The sequence below is a fragment of the Tyto alba genome, unplaced genomic scaffold, assembly GCF_018691265.1.
Source record: "Tyto alba isolate M040663 unplaced genomic scaffold, T.alba_DEE_v4.0 Super-Scaffold_14, whole genome shotgun sequence".
Classification (NCBI taxonomy): domain Eukaryota; kingdom Metazoa; phylum Chordata; class Aves; order Strigiformes; family Tytonidae; genus Tyto; species Tyto alba.
In genome coordinates, this window is record NW_024881276.1 from 49,049,582 (window position 1) to 49,068,547 (window position 18,966).

The window sequence follows — 18,966 nt, forward strand, 5'->3', positions numbered from 1 at the left end:
AGCTTACTCTAAGCTCAGAGTGACCCTGGTCCTAAAGCTCAGGAAAACCGTGCGCTGGAACGGTGGGCTGAGAAAAATGGTGCCAGTCTAAATGGCAGTGGTTGGAGAAATTCCCAGTGCAATCCCATCTCGGCTGTAACTCGGACTCTTCCAGTCAGGTAAGCCAGGAAAACCAACCCAAACTGAGTGTTCGGTCCAGAAGCCTTCTGAAGGAGCTGCAGTGCTTTATCAGAGCCCCGTGATCGAAGAGTTGCTACTGCAGTTACCTGCCTAATAGCAGAAGTGGAGATCCGCTAGTTCCTTCCACTTCTAACAGGAGAATTGGTGTTTTTTTTCTTCCAGTAAACAATTATTTTGTGCTTAGTGTTCTGTGCCTTTGTCCTAGATACAGCCAGTGCTATCCCGGAGTTCAGTGCAGCTTGCTTCCCCGTATTCTCGAGGACTCTTGCAAAACCTCCGTGCGGAAGGCGGCGCGTGAGCGGGGCTGTCCCTCTGCTTGGCTGCCTGCGTCGCGTGCCCCCGCGACCCGGCCAGGCGCAGCAGTGCCGGCACCCGTGTGTCAGGGCCCCGTCCCTGCCGCGGCGGGGGAAGGAGGAGTCGTCAAGTGTGAGAGAAGGGTAGAGCCAGGATACATTGCAGTGGATTGATGAATTGGCAAGAAGCTTTAATACACAAATGTAAACAGCACGGAGACAAGGATCATCTGCTTTGGGGGAGGACAACTGCAGCGTTGAAACAAGTTTTGGTTTCCTTCTGTTCTTTTGCTTGCTTGTTTTTAAAGACTACAGAAAGGGTGTTTTTGAGAGTATTGGGCTGGAGAGTGGGTGTAATGAAGGGAAGAGAGACTCTGTCAGGAATACACATTTGGTGGGAGAAGTATTTTTCAAGAGCTTAGGAACTGCAGATTTGCTGGAAGAGCACGAACAATTTCTCCAACTTAACTCTTAATAGTGGCACTTTTGGACCCTTCAGGAGTTGTAAGGCTGCAGGTACAGTGCTGGCTTCTGTACGTGACCGACCAGCTGAGCGAGATGGAGCCGTCTGGTGAAGTCAGTGTGTTACCACCACACCTCTGATGTCCTGTGGGCATAGTGACTAGTGCGGAGAAAGGTCGGGTGTGCCTTCAACTTGAATTGGTAACTGAAGTGCTGAATTTTATCTGTCATTCACAATGTGTGCTCTTGCAGATAATGATTTTCAAACTGATTGCTCTAGTTAGTATCTTTTTTTTTTTTTTTTCCCCCCTTTTAAGATTGCACAATAGCTAGGTGTAGGTTAAACTTAGAATGCAGGCCTATGGAAAAATGAAGGATGACAACATTTTTCAGAATTTTCTACGTTAGGATCAACTCAATGATAGTTTTATCTGCTTGCATTCATTTAACTTTCCTTTTTTTCTTCTTCCATAAATGCAGCAGGAATTGCTTTCAGAGCAAGAGCATTTGGCTGTATATTGGGCGCTTGGGTTAGAGTTTTTTGTGTAGTGGGTTTTTTTTTCCTTTTTCTTCCTGTGTAAGAAATCGGTATTCTTTAATAATTCAGGTATATACAAAAAACCCAGCAGAAATTCCCTCTGCTGTTGACCAGAAGGTTCATCCAAACACAAACAATGAAAAGTTCAAAAACAACAGTAAGGAGAATAGAGATCTTCAAGGTTCTATCCATTACAATTAATTTAATTTACATTTCGGTATAACCAGTCGAGATAGAGTTTCGCTGAAGCAAAAGATGATTTAGGATTCTCTGACATCCCTTACAAGTTAAGCTTTGTAGAAAAGAGAGAATTAATCATATTAAATGTGAAGTGGAAGTAAAGGTGCTGTATGGTGTACAGACTTCTGCAGGTACTGGGCGTCAGGCTAGGTAGAGCTTGGAAGCTTTGATTCAGGAAATACTGAGAATTTAAGGATTATAATATTCTATCAATTATAATTAAAGGGCCTCAGCATGGAAAGAGGTGCCTCTGAACCCTGCACTGAAATTATAAAAAGGTAAGGTTTTCAGAAACACAGTGGGAACGGTGTGAGAATGGGAACGTTGCATCAAGTACGTCAGGCTTTGACAAAGAGAGGCAGTTTCTATTCTAGGAAGCTTGTGAGGTCTTGGCTGGCATAGAAACAGTTAAGCAGGTACAACTGTAGGAACCTAAAACGTCCTCCCTGCATCCTCCTCCCGTGTCTGGTATGTAGGTAGGGAAAAACAAGTTATTTTTTGATAGACTGAGAAAGCTGAACTGTACCATGATACTGCTATTCAATGTGGTGGTATTTAAAAATGTGGATAAAAAAGCTTGAGAGGAAGAGGAGGAGGAGGGCGATTGCTTTTTCTCCGCAGTACCCCTCAGCTGCCCTTTCGTCTGATAACCGCGGCCACCGGAGAACTTCAACCCAGCAGAACGAGATTGAGCAGGGGGCAGCGGGCCCCTGCTGCCTCCCCCCTCCTGGTTCTCCCCCCCACCCCCGGTGCCTCCCGCAGAGCGGCAGCGATGCCGGGTCCTGGCGTGGGCAGGGGCAGGCGGGCGGACACCCAGCTCGGCAGCTGCCTGCGGGCCGGCGCCAGGTGGGGACGGCAGCCCCAGCCCGGCTTTGAGGAAGAGGATGAGCAGGGACGGATGTGCAGCAGAGCGGGAGGTTTGGAGCAGAGCGCGAGATTGGCCTCGGGGATGTGCCACCCGCCACCCTCGCAGCTGCGCTTGATAGAAGCGAGGCCTGGGTGACCACCCTAGCCCTCTTAGGTGGCCCTTTATGCTACCCTTTTTTCCTCACACCAGCTCTCTGGTGAATGGTATAAACCAAATAGTAGTGGGCCGTTGGGCAATAAAACAAACAAAAAAAAAAAAAAGAAAATCACCAAATAATTCTGGACCGTGAGGCTGCTTTTGGCATTTGCAATGACAGTACACCAGAGCACCAAAGCGTAAACACCTTTAAATGTCATACTGAGCATGAAACGAAGCTGGTTACAGCGTCAGTGAGGAAGTATGATTAAGTATGGTAAGATACATCATGATGGTGCCAGTCACAGTGAAGGTGATGGAGGAGAAGGGGGTTCCTGTCCCCTAGGACTGGCTAAATGGACTACAAATACTTCACTGGAGATGGTGTGAGTTCTCAACAGGCTCTGCAGGTGAATTAATAGCATGATGCATGTCAAAAAGCCAGGAGGGAGAAGATGCTAAAACAAAACAAGCAGCACAAGAGAAAAGCTCTGTGCCAAAAGGTACAAGGATGCTGCTTGTTTATTTACCAACAGTACGAAAACACCCTGTTCACCACGTGCACATGATGAGGGACTGCTCTGTGCCTGAACCCGCTCTTAATCCAGATTACAGCCTCAGGCTGGGACACCTGAACAAAATAACCTCATTGGTACATAGCAGGATCTGCCAGGCCAAAATCTGGCCCCAAGCGACCAGCAAAGATGAAACGCTGGGAGCTCACAAGGCTTGAAGAAAAGAGCAGACACTGGCAAAGGGGAGGAGGCAGGGGCGGCTCCAACTGCTTCTTTTCCACGTCAAGGTGGCTGGGGGGCTGAGGGCAGGCTCACATCAGCCTGAAGCAGCTGTAATTGGCAGTAGAGTTTACCAAAGGATGGGCTAGGCCTTCCCTTGCCTTCAGCCCAGCGCTGTGCTGCTCTCACACCTTTAACTGCCCCAGCCGTGCTCCAGCAGGACACTTGGGTCCCTTTGGCAGGTGACAGACACCTCCAGCTAATGTGATAACTTATCCCTGCTGTTTGCCGTCACCAGTTCCTCTCAGGTTGGTTTCAGCCTTCATGAAAACAATGAATGAGATCAGTTCTTTTGTTCCAAAGCATCCTAGCATCTCAGAGTTGCCGCTCAATATAAAGATCTTCATTTGAAAAGTGTCGTGTCTCCGCTCCCAGCCCCCTCCCCTGGGAGTTAGGCTGCAAGCAAGATGCAGCCCATCGCAGGGCTTGCACTTCGCTCAAATCCCACAGCGCTAGGGAAATGTTAAGCCTACGGGACCAAAGGGGAGTGTCAAAATTGCAAGCTCTGAAAGCGTCCTCCTAGAAGGATTTCATACCATTTTGAAGACCTGGGAACATTCTGCTGAAATACTTCCTAATCTGAAGCAGTATGGTTTCTACCAGAGGCGTTCTGCTTTGATGGGATCTGAATGAGCCAGAAGAATAAAACAGCAGAAAGGGAGCTGTTTTCTGGATTTTTAGGTAACTTTACTGGGCCAGTCAATCCTCCTCCTGTGAGGAGGAGGATGGCCAGCATTACATTTTAATGACCAGTCCACGCATTTTGGAGAGCGGGGCGCACCTTGCCTCCAGAGGCTGTTTGTCTGAGGATAGTCTTTTCAAACTGGCGGGGGTTCTCTTATGCAGGGGATTATATCTACTAAAGCAAAACTAAAAGAGAGCAATTGGGGAAATATGTTATGATTATTCATAAAGGCCAATTAAAAAAAAAATGTTTTTAGTGGCTTAATTCTCCCTTAGTGAGTGTGGTTTTTGGATCCAAGCTTTGTTTTGATTCAGATGGTATCTGCAGCAGGGTGAATCACTTGAACTGAAGCCCTGAGCTTTTGAAATACCAACTTTTCTTTAGGGAAGAAGAAAAATAAAACAGAGATTTAAGTTCAACTGATTAAAATAAGCAGTTTAAAAATACTTGCTTAAAAGTTCTGGTGTATTTTAACCTTTGGTCTTACTAAAGAAAAGAAAAACCAGCTTTTGGACAGGCTGTTTTAACAAATACGCAGGTCCTTAAACTGTTTTGAAACCTCACGACGTTGCCAAACACAGACTTTGGGGCTGGGAGGTGGGATGGGCAGGTCATCTGAAGAAAATGCGTACCTTTCTTGAAGTGTGTCTTTTGGTTTTTACATGAGAGAAAAACAATATTGAAGGCTTATAGGTACTGTTTTGGTCCAACCAAGCACAAACCAGGTAAGACCGGGAACCACAGCAGCCTTTGGCACCATGCCTGGCTTTCCCACCATACCAGGGGCCATGGTCTAGGAAAACCTTAATCTTTGTTCCCTAGGGGCAGGGGATGCTGGTGGCTTTTTTCCTGCTGGTGTGCCACTGACAGATTTAAAAATACTACTAAAAGACTGTTTTTCCCATACCCATCAGTATAACACACCGAAATATGTCCCATTCACTCACCTGAGAGCTGAAGTGCATGGAATGCAGTGCCACCTCTTAGGCAGCACCATTATTAGGGTACAGCAGGTAGAAAGACAGCCTTGAGGTACTTGTTAACGCCACTTTGAGCCCTCTCCCCACGCCGCTGCTTCCACTTGTTTGTGAGACTCAGAGGAGAGAAACACACTGGCATCACTCCTCCCTTGCTCGAGGGCACGGCCACCCTCCCCCAGCCCAGCCGCAGGACTCCAGCTGGAAGGATTCGAAGCTGATTTTCCCTTTTACTTTTCTTCAGCTGTGCGTTGGCAGTGGTGTAGCCCCAGCTGCAGCTGTAGTCAGCTGCAAGAAGGAGCCCGGTACTCGTTCTGGATTGTCTGTATGGCAACCAGTGGCTACCCCAGGATAAGGAGATAAAGGGACTTTTTCCACTGTACTGTGGTATATCAGGTATTAGATACATGCACATATGTAGGTACGTAAATAGATCTATGTGTATGCTATGTGCATCACACCATACAGGAGTGCTGAATGCACCCTACTCTGTGGATACAGGCAAGGGTAGCCTTATTTTGCAACCAGCGAGGATACATCAGCTTGGAAAGCAAGGAAATAGATCGTTAGTCAGATCTTTTCTTTTTCACTAGACATTTGCTTCACTCCAATAGCTTGCAGACTTAATTTATGGACTTTATTAAAAGCCTGATCTTTCTGTCCACTTGGCTAAAGGCTGAGAAGCTCCTAATGCACAGCTCTGAAGGAAAATCTTCAGCAGAAACTGAGAAAGCAAATTCAACAGCCCAACTGGATATTTTAAGGTCCAAACCTATGGTTTCCCCCACCAGGAGAGAGCTTCTACCTACAGCAAGCCTTTCACAACAGAGCTTTCCTTGGCCATCATGGAAGGGTGGAAAGACCTCCTCCGGCAGGGCCCGGGGCATCAGCCAGGCTTCCCGCCGGCAGGGCCAGGGTCTTGGGGAGGCAGGAGCTGGCATCACCCCGCGGGCGGCAGACGTGGCCTTGGGGTTCCCCGACCTCTGGTGCGAGCCCAGGGATGCACGCAGCAGTCTGCGGTGCTGGCTCGCTCGGCAGCTGTTCTGCAAAGGCTCGGGCAAGGGAAAAGCATCTGCACCGCCACCCTGGCTGTAGCTACTCCCCGTTAGCTGTAAGAATTACACCATGAAGAGCAAGCGATTAGTCAAAACTGGTAAACTGAAAGTGTATCTGCAGATGTACGTTGTATTTTAGTCGATTCAAAGACTACCTAATATTGCAACAGCTACGCTGTGTTTGGTAAGCCGCGAGGAAGGTACACAGGCGTTTTGAAGGTTTCCAGCAGAATGTAAATGCTGCAGAATGAGCTTTTCAAAGAGGAGTGAAAGCGTCGAGTCACAGAAGGAGAGGGCAGAGCAGCAGGTACCTGTAAGGATAGCCAGCAGAAAGGAAGAAGTGCAGGTCTGAGCCTGGCCAGTAGCCAAAAATGACAAAAGGAAATAATGCGGTGAATTTGCAAGGGTAGAAAAAGGGAATTAAGGCATAAAAGCTATGGCAAAAATAGCCATATCTTATAATATCCCCCAAATGCAGGAAAAAACAGCAATGCCACAGAAGTGACCAAAACCAAGAGGTAGTTAGGGAAATCCCTGTGTCCTGGGAATTTGTAAGTGATACAAATCCAACCTGAAAAACGAGTCACAAATCAATTCCTGATGTGTCCCACACCCCATCCTTGTACACACGCACCACCAGGCTGGTGCCAATCCAGGGAAGTGGTCCAGACAAACCTTTTTAATCTTTTAAACAGGACTATGAGAGCTCTTTTTTTTTTTTGTTTTGTTTTTCCCCTCCATTTTTCCTAGGTAGGCTCATCACCACGGTGTGTCATTTTTTTCTAAATGGCAAACCACGGTTGCTTTTCGGCTAGCTTGTAGCAGGGGGAGTATTTTATCTGAGTCACCAGAGCCATCTGTTTCAGACAAATATTTTAGTGAATGATCTCTTTTATAGTTAGACAATGTCTTTATTCTCCTGTTTAAGGATCAGTTATGTGAAGAAAAAGGCAAGGTGTCCTCTCACTGGCTTGCTCACCCTCTCTCCCTGAGCACCTGCTGGTATTAAACCCTGTGCCTCACCCAACTTCAGCACCACCAAATATTAAAATGTTCTGTGGGCAGATTTGCAAGCTAGGTCAAAACTATGGATTAAAGTTTTAAAAAAGAAACATTTTTGGTTTCCTGGGCAGTTGCAAACAAACCCTCTTCAGTTCCCTGCAGATTGCTCGGGGCGTAAGAATATCATGTGGAGGTAGGGGTTCCTCAAAATGTTGGCCCGTGCCTGCTTTTTGCGGCACTCGGGCGCCGTTCAAGGTTTACAGACAACATTTCCTCAGCACGACAAGTTCCTCCACCCCTTGTGAGGGGTTTGGGCGGCTGCAGCCTCAGCTCCTTCCCTTGGTTCCCGCTCTCAGCAGCGTTGGCTTTCCCCTTCTCCTTTCTGCCCGTCCACCGAATCCCCAGTGGAACAGCCCCCACAGCGCTCCCCTGGGGGCAGCTTCCCCTCGCGCTTGGCAGCGCGGGGCTCGGCGGCATCCTCTCCCGTGCCACCCCGCAGGCACGGCCGGTGCCACTGGGCTGGCCACCTGCCCGGTGGCAGGGTGGGTGGCTTCAGCCCAGCTGGGCTCCTGGCCCCACACTGGCCGCAGCGCCAGGCCGATGCCCGGGCTCCCGGCAGCAGTTTTGGCCGAGGCCGGTGAGGAAGCTGTGGCCCACGGGGTTTCTGTCGGCAACGTCTTGTCACCCATAGCTGTGACCGTACCCATCACGTGTCTGAGCCCAGCAGTCCCTGAGCCCCGGGATGTGTCATGCCACGGTGGCCAGCCCAGTTACAGGTCTTTACAGCCTTGGGATATTGTTTAATAGGATATTTAAAAAAAAATAATAATCCGCCGGTCCTGGTTAGTGGTGGTGTTACCTGTTGTGTCTCCACCACCAGCCCTGCCACTCTCACACTGCAATAGAATTGCAAATATTTGATCTGATAAAAATATTTGAGCCGATGAAAACGTCCCACAGAAGCAGCGTCAGAAACCCATAAAGCAGTTAGCTAGAAATAACATTTTCTCTGCACAGCGATAGACGGGCTGCAGGAAAAGCAGCCATTTCACATTTCTGCCTCTGTTGCCTTCGCGCTGCTTCAGACCCCACGCGTGCTAATGCTGCGTGGATGCCGGAGGAAAAGAGAGCCCAGACTTGCAGCCCAAGACCCCGCAGTGACGTGGTCCCGGCAGAGATGCCGCCACCGCTGCTCGCGCTCCCCGGGGCACGCAGCCCCCAGCCCCTGGCACGTGGAGGCATGAGGCTCTGGGGAAGAGGCCAGAGAAAACACTGCTTGGTGGGGTTTTGTTTTTTTTTTGTGTTTTTTTTTTTTGTTTGTTTGTTTTTTTTTGTTTTTTTTTTTTGGTCACGGGCCAATGTTTGCCCTTGGTTTCAGCAGATCTCAAGGACGGCTCTGCACGGAGGTGGGTTTGGCTTCCCCTTTCTGCAGCAGAGCCTGCGCTTAAGCAGCAGCGGGGACGTGCGCACCCCGGTGAGGTGAGGTGAGGTGAGGTGAGGTGAGGTGAGGTGAGGTGAGGTGAGGTGAGGTGAGGTGAGGGAAGGTTGGACTTTTCACCTGCACTTGTTCGCCTTCGCACCCGCGGGCGGGTGGCAGCGCGCGAGGGGGCTCAGTGGCACTCGGGGACGGGCTCCTGAGCCCTGGTGGGCTCTCCCCAGGGTCCCTCTCCCTCCCCGCTGGCCAGCAAGGCAAGGCAGGTCAGCCTTGGGTAAGTAATTTTTCAAATGACTCATTAGCAAGCAATTTGCTGTAGTGGATTAGAACAGGACAGCTGAGGCGCTGGCTCTGTATTGAAATTTCAGGGGTTTTACATACAGCTAGGCGTAGTCTGTCCGTCTGTCCCCATGCACAGGCACTGAAGGTCCCTACGCGCTGGAAGCTGTCCGGAGGAGGCTCCCCTGTGTCTCCTTTAGGGCTGGCTGGCATTTGGGGCATGCCCGGCCCAGAGGTGCCAGGTTATTAAATTCCAGAAGAAAATTAATGTACATTCACCACCATCGCCCACCCCCATGCAGCAGCGGGGGGCTCACCACAGCTGCTGCTCCAACGTCACCCAACTCGAAACCAGCAGAGCCAGGAGGTGATGAACCCAGTCAAAGCAGGACCGAGTGCACCAGTTTAACAGCAAGTCTGGTGGTTGCACGGGGTCCCTTGTGTTTGGGCAGGATTATCCCTCCCTCACTGGGTGTTTTGGGCCAGTTCCACTGTGCTGGCCCACAATAACCTGAACGTTGTTAGTGTGGGCATCAGGACAGGGCTTGTTTATGTTTCAGTTTTGTACTACATATAGACTTAACAGTGCCTTGTTGTGGCTTAGCTTGAAACAGCACCTGATCGGTGTAAATGTACTCATGTAAGCAGCTCTGAAACCACCATGTGCGTGTACTCACACAAGCATGCATGACTTGAAAAGCATCGGTGCTTGCATGGGTCTGCAGGAGGCCGATGACCTGTGGGCACATCGGGCCTTTGGAGAGTTCAGGAACCATTTAATCTGTTGAATAACTAAAATTAATAGGAAGCTTTGGATTGGGCTACATTATTTTTAATGATTCTGCACTGATTGTAGTCTTGTTCGGAAGGTGCTCAATAGCACTTTCCTCTCCCAGCAACTGCTGGGTACCTCCAGGAGTGTCACACTTGATGTTCGATGCTGCTCTCACAAGCATGACCACTAAACCTTGACGGTAGTGTCAAAAACTGATGAGACTACAGCTAAGCCTAAGAGCTTGGCCTCTTTCTGAGGTGCTTATACCTTGAGGATTTTACCTGGGAGAAGCTCCACTTGTGCTACAGCTCCCTCCATAGGGCTGCTGGCAATTATTTGCGTTGCCATCAAATGCTGAGGCTGGACTATGCCTGTACCAGCCAGCCCCAGCCTTTTCACATTCAGGCAGTGGTTCAGCCTGGATCATGCCACTGTCTAAAACCAGGCCGAGGACTAGCGACAAGGGTGAAATAAACCGGTTTGCATGGAAATGAGTGGTGCCAGTTTCACAACTCTCAAGAGAAATATCCAGCATCTCCCCAGGCTGGCAGTGATTTAAATCGACTCTGATAAGAGTTCCCTGAGTCAGGTGGGAGGGACACTCCCCACCCCCCCAGAGCTGTGGGTAACGGGAGGTGGTTTACCTCTGGTGGCTGGTTATAAAAGGGAAAAATAAAAGGAAAAGCTGCCTCAAAATTGGATATATTTTGGAAAACACTTTGTTTGGCAAAGAGGAGCTATTGGAGGCCCTCTTGAAGTCAAAAATTTTGGGGAGTGAGAGCCAACTGCAGGGACAGAGCCAGGACCCGGGGGAACCTCTGCAATAAGCCACACCCGCAAGCAGGCGGTAGCTTGGTGCCACAAGGCTTGGCACCCTTGGACAGTCTGGTTTGGGGCAGTCTTGACATTATTTCAGCTCGTATTTTGCTGTAAGAACAAATTGCCTGACTGTTGCCTAATGTACTTTCAGCTTTCGCTTCGCTTTGTGCAAGGACATGATAGCACAGGTTTGTCAGGCCCTTACCACGCAAGTGATCGTTGTGTAACTACACCCGTAGACAAATATAGAGAGATATATATATAGTTAAAAAATGAAAGACTGCTCAACCAGACATCTTAAAATGTGCAAAAAATAGCCTCAGATGTGCTCTTGACCAAGGAGGAAGAAACACCATCATCAACGTCCTTCTGGCAAAGGAGCAGGGATGTAGAGCACGTGCTATACCAACACATGGCAAGGGTAAAATAACAAAAAATTAGCAGTCATTAGAGAGCTGGGATTATGAATTTCAGTAGCATGGTAACTGAATTAATAGAACCTGCTGGGTTTTATTTTAATTAGACTGGCAAGGCTTTGTTAGACCATGAATATACTGGTTTCTCCACGTAGCAGATGTGGTTCCTCAGCCCATGTAGTTGAATTAAACTTGCGTAGCACAGCAAAGCAGAAAAGCTTTCCATCAAACCAGGCCTAGGAGAAAACTGTGGGGCCAAATGAATCAGCTAGGGAGCAGGGAAAAGCAAGTAGCATTGTCTTTTGTATCCTTCTATTAAGTGACTTGATCAGGAGATTAGTCCTGCTCTGCATGACGATGAAGCTTGCCAACACTAACACCAACACCTGGAAAATGGGAATTGGGCTCAGAGCGGGGGCCGGCAGGAGGGGCAGTGGCACACTGCAGGGGTGGGGGCTCACATCCATTGCAGCTCTGCAGTCCTGGCCTCTGAAGGCATAAACCTGCAGGATGAGTCAATTCCCACTGGGGTTTTTTCCCCTTTCCCCTTCCCTTTTCCTTTTTCTTCACCCAACACCCTACCCCACCATCCCCGTGCAGACATCCCCAGCTGTGCTGCAAGGGATCTTCCTCTCCCTCCATGTTTAATCTTTGAATCATCTTTGTCACTGGTGCATTTCCAGAGCTGCTGTACCCAGCCCCGGTGCTTTCAGAAGAAGAAGAAAGCAAAGGACATGGGAAACGAGTGGCAGTAGTGGTTCTGTGCCCTGGGGGGCAGCGGCAGTGGGGCAGCTGTGAGCCTCTGCATGCCTCTGCTCTGCATGCTTATTTAAGGAAAATATTGAATTTGGGATTTTTCAAAAATGTCAGAGGGATAAGCATGTCTAATTCCTATTAAAATCAACAGGAACTACATCCAGCCAGATGGGGGAAAAAGACAAGAAAAAGGACATTAAACACCTGGCTAAAGCTGTAGTGATGAATCAACCGTACTCCAGCCCCCAAAGGATGAATCAAGTATACCACTCACCCAGACTGCTCCAGTAACTAAAATTTGCCTTAAAAGTCCATGCGTTATGAATACACCACTTTTCTCAGTAACATGTAGAACAAGGGAATAATTATATTACACATAAATACATAGGAATATTTTCCATTAGCCTTTAAAGGACCTGGTTTTAAAAAGATCTTTACTGGCTGTCACTCAATTATACAAATAATCTGGAGATTTAGAAACCAAAAGCAGGGGCTAGGCCAGGACAATTTCTCATGTGGCAAAACTTCACTGGCTGCAAGTGCATTTAGGGCACGGCAGTGAAACATCACTCACAGGAACAAAAGGAATGAGAAAACGCTGGGGAAAACTAAATCCCTCTGACGGCTGCCTGGCGTGCTGCTTTCCTGCCGTGTGGCTGTATCTTTTACATCAAACCTGCCGTCACCGTTCGCAGTGCCTGCTGAAAAGGCCCAACGGCTAATGAAGCGGCCAGCAACACACTGGCAGACAATGAAATGTGCAGGCAATAAATACAGGGCAATCGACAGAGGCCCGGCTTTCTATAGCTCTGCTTTCACAAAGAGGGGCTCCAGGCCCACCGGCAAAGTGATTTGCGGGCTCCAGATCTGCCCCGTGCAAATCGCAGATCAGAGGCAGCCACCTCCGGGGTGGGTGATGGCCAACGTGGGGTGGTCCAAAAGTGGCTTGTGAGCAACAGGGGAACCAGAAGAGCCGGAAGGAGAGAGGAGTGCCCGCGTGCTGTTGCTGCCCTGCCACGACACTGTCTTTACCAGGGCTGCTGAGACACCGGGGTGCAGCACAGCAGTTCCTCATCTTGATGGAAACCAAGCGACGGCAGGCTCCTTGTTTGCTAAAATGCCCAAACACCAGGTTGTGAAAGACAAGTGGAGCAACTACCGAGGCTCGGTGGCCTGCCAAGTCAAAAAACTCATGGGAAGGAGCTAAAAAAGAGGCAACATTTCTATGTAAGAATGCATCTGGCAAAAATGTTCCATAGACAAAGCTGGTAGAGAGAACCTGATCCTGTCACCAGAGCTGTCTAGAGGGGAGGCCATGGTCCACCCACCCAGTCACGGTCCCTTTTGCACTTTTCCAACCGCTTCTTGGAGCAGCCACCACAGGAGGGACGCTTTCAGCTCTGCCGTCACCGCTCCAGCGCGTCGGGAGCACGGCCTGCCCAGGGGCACAGCCCCGGCCACCCCCAAACCTCCACCCCTGCAGCTACGGTGGGTGCCAGCCTCCCACACCGGCGGGCTGGGGACACGCTGTAAAGGATGTCACCCGCGTGAGGCGCAGGGTGGCTCCGCGTCCCCTCGGCCAGGCTAACCCGCTGCGGCATGCCCGGGCAGCCGTGCTCAGGGCCCCTCTCCGGGGGCACCTGCAGACCCTCCCCACCGAGGCGCGGGGCCGCGCACCGCCGGCTGCGGTCCTCGGCAGCGTGCCGCCACCGACAGAGAGACCTGCAACACCGTGAGGACAAGCGATAAGGCTTTTCAGTTCGCTTTGAATCCTGCGCCTTGCAGGCTGAGAGCTCTCCCTGCAGTTCCCCCCAAAACTAAGCCCCGAAAGCAGCAGCACTGCAATGGAGTTACTCACCTTCGCCTCTTCCTTTTAGCACTATAAATGATTCACGCCAAGGAGGTGAGATGTAGGAAGGAATAGGACTCATGTCCTCGGGCAGAACAGCCTGTAAGGAACTGAAAGAATGAATGCCTCAAACATTCATCACCACAGAAAACTGTGACAAGCTGTGATGAGACTAAGGAATGCCACCCAGCGAAGCGCAGTGTCGAAGGATGCACGGCTTCACTCCCTTGTGGTTGCACTGCCAGACTCCTTAGATAAGCCCCAAAGGAGGGAAACGCGGACTGAGTGAAACCATATGGTTGGGTTAAAGGACTGGTAAGAGAGAGAAACAACCAGCACCAGAATGACCTATGCAAAAACTGAGGAAAAAGTAAGGGTGGGGGAGCGAGCACGGCCACCGACTTGATTGATAAGGGGGTTGGCGTGCCCCACTCCCCCTCAGTGCATATGCAGAACTCACGCTCCTCCCTTTCCTCATCTCTCAGGGAAATGAGTTCGTGGAATACCTGCCTCTCTTTGTCTACTATGCCAATTGGCTGATAAAGATGATCTTAAAAGGCGACACAAAGCTTTACTACCTGTGCACCCACCACCCAAGATTTCTGGACCTGAGACAATGCTGGAACAAGGGGTGGCGACCAGACTCTTCTCCTTTTCTTTTCTTTCTTTTCTTTCTTATAGGTTTATCAATAAAAGACCCCACTGCTTATTACCCTTTTCCAAGTTTAAGTTTTTTCTACCGCAAGTAAAACATTTTAACTGGTCATTTGGTGTCGTTTCACCTTAATTTAACCCGAGGGGATCACAGAACCCCGGGCTCCCAGCCCGGTTGTAGCACAGCCTACACTGGACTTCTCCCCTGCACGACCTGTTGCCTCCCAGGAGGGGCTCCGGGGGCTCTGAGACCCCTCTGGAGCAGCGGGAGCCTCGGTGAAAACCCAGCCTGCCTGGCTCCATGCGGGGACACGCCTGCCAGCAGCTCGCGGGCTTTTCGGCAGAGGTGGAGGCGGGAAGCCCTGCAATGAACCTCCTGAGATGGAGACCCACCACTGCCGAGGGGAGGCCTGAGGTCACCTGGGGCTCGGGATGAGGAAGCTGGCAAAGGAGGGAGCTCGTCCACGAGCGCCAGGCCACCAGGCAGCGGCGGTGGCGGCCAGGAAGGCTGCCGGGAGCCGGGGCAGCGGTACCGGGCTGTGAGGGGCTTGGGGGGCACGGCTGGCTTGTGGCTCCCTACCACAGAAAATGCAAACACATAGACCAAGCCTCTGTGTTTACCGTGCTCCTGAGAAGAGCGGATACCGAGCGCAGGACTCTGCTCTCAAAGCTGAACTTTTGCAACAGCCGAAGAAAATAACCAGCCCCGCACCAGCCTCTGCCAGCTGATGCTTTATCACTGTTATCTGAAAGAGACTTTGGTGGGTTATTGTGGCCCTCCTCTCGCTTTGCTTCCCAGGCTGTAGCCCTTTCAGAAAGCTTATTTTGGGAGACTCCGCTTTTGAGGGACTCCAACACCTCCCTTTTCCTCCAGCCCCGGTGACACCCCCCTATCTGGGCTCTTCGCCGCCCCTCGGGGCCGCGCAGCCCCACGTCGGTGTGCCTGTCCCACAGCAGCCTGCCTGCACCGGCCCTCTGGGGAACCAGCCTGTGGTGGTTTTAGTGGCAACTCTTCCTGACCATCACTTTCCAGAGAAGGAATTAAGCGTTTGTCATCACAAATGGTTCGGAAACAAGGTTTTCACACAGTTTCAAACCCAACCAACGCAGTTTACATAGATCTACTTCTTTCTTCTTTCCCTCTGAAATATGGGATGGAAAACAGGTTATAATCAGAAGCCCGAGTGTCAGGTTTGCTTCCTTGTGCTCTGCACCTCGTTGTTTGCCTTATGTGTCTCTTCGTTACATGTCCTGGGAGGTCAGCACAGTTAAATCTCACTTAGTAACTAAAAGCAACAAAAGCACAGTAGGACATTTGCAGAGCCACCCCACCCCTCCTGCTGCTCCTACCTGGGAGAAAACCCCTCTTCTCATGCTGGTACAATTAGAGATTTCCCTTCCAAAGGATTGGCTGGCACTGAGAATATTTACACTTGGTTTCCCCTTCCCCAACTCTATCTGAATAAAAAGGAATTGCTGAAAGTTTGCAGGCAAATTTCCTTTCCCAAGTGTCCACGCTGTTTTAAATCTCATGGTGTGCTATCAGGAGAAGAGCAGATTAGATATCAACCACTTATAGCATAGAAAGTTCAAGAAAGTTTAGGGAGTGAGACATACTAGTGAAAAAATCCATTTCTATTTAGCTAAGGAGACATTGAGACCAGGAAAGGTGGAGCACTTTTGGTTAAGATTTTACATCCATGAGAGCCACTGCCACTTAAGATTCCTCTCTGTGCCTTGCAATATCAGGATTTTAATTAAAGACTTAGGTCCTTAAGACAAGCAGTTAAGTGCCAGCCCAAGTGTGCCCTCAGATCTATCTGAATGAACAACAGGAAGCTCATGAGATGCATAAGGGGGAGGAGGAGGAGGATTTCTGACTTGCAGTGCCTAGCTTTATTTATTTTGTATTCAATTTTTGAATCAGAGGTTATCATCGCTGCTCAGTGATCCACAACCAAACCTTCCCTTTGGTTATCAGACAACAAGGAAGCCGTTCACTTTTCGCAGGACAAGTCCAACGCAAGGTAGCACTTGCACGCCAGGCGCATGGGCTGCCCTGTCCTGCTCTTGCACCCCCCCCCACCCCCCCCCCCAAAAAAAAAAGTCGTGGCGGTGCTGGGGGGCGTACGGAGGCAGGCTGCATTGCGGGGTGTGCGCCCCCCTGCAGTGCCTGCCGGGAGGAACGGGGGTCTCAGGGATTTGCCTTGGGAGCCTGGGTGCCGGTGTCTCCATCCCAGCAGCGGCCGTTTCCGTAAATGTTAAACAGAAAACGAGCTCCTGGTGCTTGTAGTGATCTTCCACCCGGGAGGAGAAATGCAGCTGGTGCAAGTGTCTCACCACCAACCACTGCCGGTGGTTTCTGCTGCTCAAAGGGGCCTGGCCGGCGAGGCCACGGGTCAGAAACGAGCTCTGGGTGCAGGACCCTGGCTCAAGCTCTTGTCCAACCCGGCGCCAGTGCAGCAGATGGAAAGCCACGAGCTGCGATGGTGCTCCCACAGCTGAGCCCCAGGGCCTGCAGGCTGAAACAGTGTCCAAATTTTGCTCTTACCCAGTTGGTTTAATTAAAGATACCTCCCCACAGTCCTGCCAGATGTGTGTCCTGAGAGCACTGAGCCCATAAACAACGTGACTACTGAAACTACAGCCAAGAGACTGGACATTCCCTGACCCGCTCTGCTTTCACCCAGAACAAGCATGTCCCCACACTGACTATTGCTGGACTTCAAAACAGCCTGAAAGTGCTTCTTAGCCCACTGGGGTGCAAGACCTTTGCTCTGATGAGCTGGTTCAAAGTGTTCACCAAATGGTGAAACAAATTACAGAAGAGGTACCAGTCTGTGGTTGAAGATGTGGGGTTTACCAAACCACAGCTCCTGGAGGAGCCGGGAGCGCACCCAAACCTTCCCCCCACAGACCTGGGAGCACCTGCTGCCTGAGGCCTCCTCTGAGGACACAAGGCCCATCAAGAACACAAGATTAATTTTATTTGTACAAATGCTCCCTGTGACTGCCAGGTGGACTAAGCTGGAAAGGAAGGCACTAACCTTCCTAAGTATCTGCAGCAACTCTTCTTCTCTTACATCTCATTTGTGCTGGCAAAAAAGCTCGTGTCAGATCCAATTTGCACTATGGAAAAAAACCCAACCAAACTGTCAATCATAAATATGCCATAATAAGCAATTTTAAAAAGGAAAAACATATAAAATATAGACACATACATATAAAATATGCTTCATAATTGAGGTTTTACTCCAGCACTCATTAGTTGCTGAATATAGATGTGGTGGGCTGTTGTACCCACTCAGAGCTGCTAGCTCTGCTGCTGCCTACATTACCAACTAATTTCTCCAGGTGGGATGTACAAACAAGGCCAAGTCCTGGCACAGGCACCTGAGGACGCCAGAACGGTGTTTTAGTGAGTCAGGGTCCAAGGGAGAAGCCCCACTGCTTAGAAACAGGAACCAGTTTTCATTTCTGTTTTTCCTCCATGATGCAGCAAACACAGAAAGATGAAGCCAGGCATTTCCCAGATGCAAGTCTCTGGTTTGTCTTCTCTGTTGACGTCAAAATAAATTCAGTAACCCTCTCTATACTTTTGTTACTGCAGAAAAGCACTTTTTTTTTTTTTTTTTTTTTTTTCCAGCAGGAGGGGTGCAGATAGTAGCAGACCAAACTGGAAGTTTGTGTAGTTTGAGAGGTCACGTTGTATTCCCGCTTCTAAACAAGGAAAGGAGAGCTCGCAAACGAGCAGAAAATATTTTTTTGACTTCTGACCTTTGATTACGACCGCGTAAAATGAAGATGTGCCCCTCCCTGCCCCTGTATCCCCACCTCGAACACCTACTGGTGAGGGGCCCCTCTGTCTCCCTGCCAGCAGCCGTGGGGCAGCCCTCGCCGTGGGGCTGGCTTCCCAGTGTCCCTGTGTGACTGCAAGGGCACCTTTGGGGCCCTTTTTTGCCCCCACCCGGGGCCGTCTGTCGCTCACAGGCAGCTGTGTCCCTGCACGTCCCCCCGCTGCGGGGAGGGCAGGGGGGCTGGGGTCCCTGCCCACCGGTGCCGCCTGCCGTGTCTGTACCCTCGTCGTCGGGGCGCTCAGGAGCCCGAGCAGGGCTGCACGAATGCAAAACTGTAAAAATACTGTCACGTTCACAACTGCCCCCATTTAGAGCACCAGTATCCATGAGCGATTTGATTATTTTATATCACTAGTGAGTGTGGAGTGAGGTTTTTCAGCTGTCCCTCCGTGCGTGCACATGTGTAGTATGCACACGTACGCCCATGCAAAAAACAGCAAAATAGGTGAAGGTCAGAACTGAAGCAGAAAAATTCTGTTTGACTTACAAAGGAGAGTTTTTTACTGCTTTCAGAGAAGCTTTGTTACACAGGCAGCACCACCATTTCAACTTTTGCTTCAGGATGGAACAGGTTAAAATAAACACCAGAAAATGGTGTTGACCAGCGAAGGCCGAGTTTTTTAGCAGCTTTGTCTCCCCCGACGCCAAAGCAGTTTGTTTCTTACGTGATTTAGCAGGAGGCTGTGCTCTCTTACGCCCCGACCCCCAAGCCGCCGCACAGGAGCGGGGCCACTCACCCATGTCCTGGCTCCCGGAGAAGGACCGGCTTCGTCAGGTGAACGACTCCATCACAGCCCCCCCACCCCGTGCCGCCTGCTCCGTCTTCTGCCGAGAGGGGGGCGAGGCGGGGGGTGATGCCGTGTGTCCCCTCGGGAGGTGCGAGGTGACCTCTGAGCA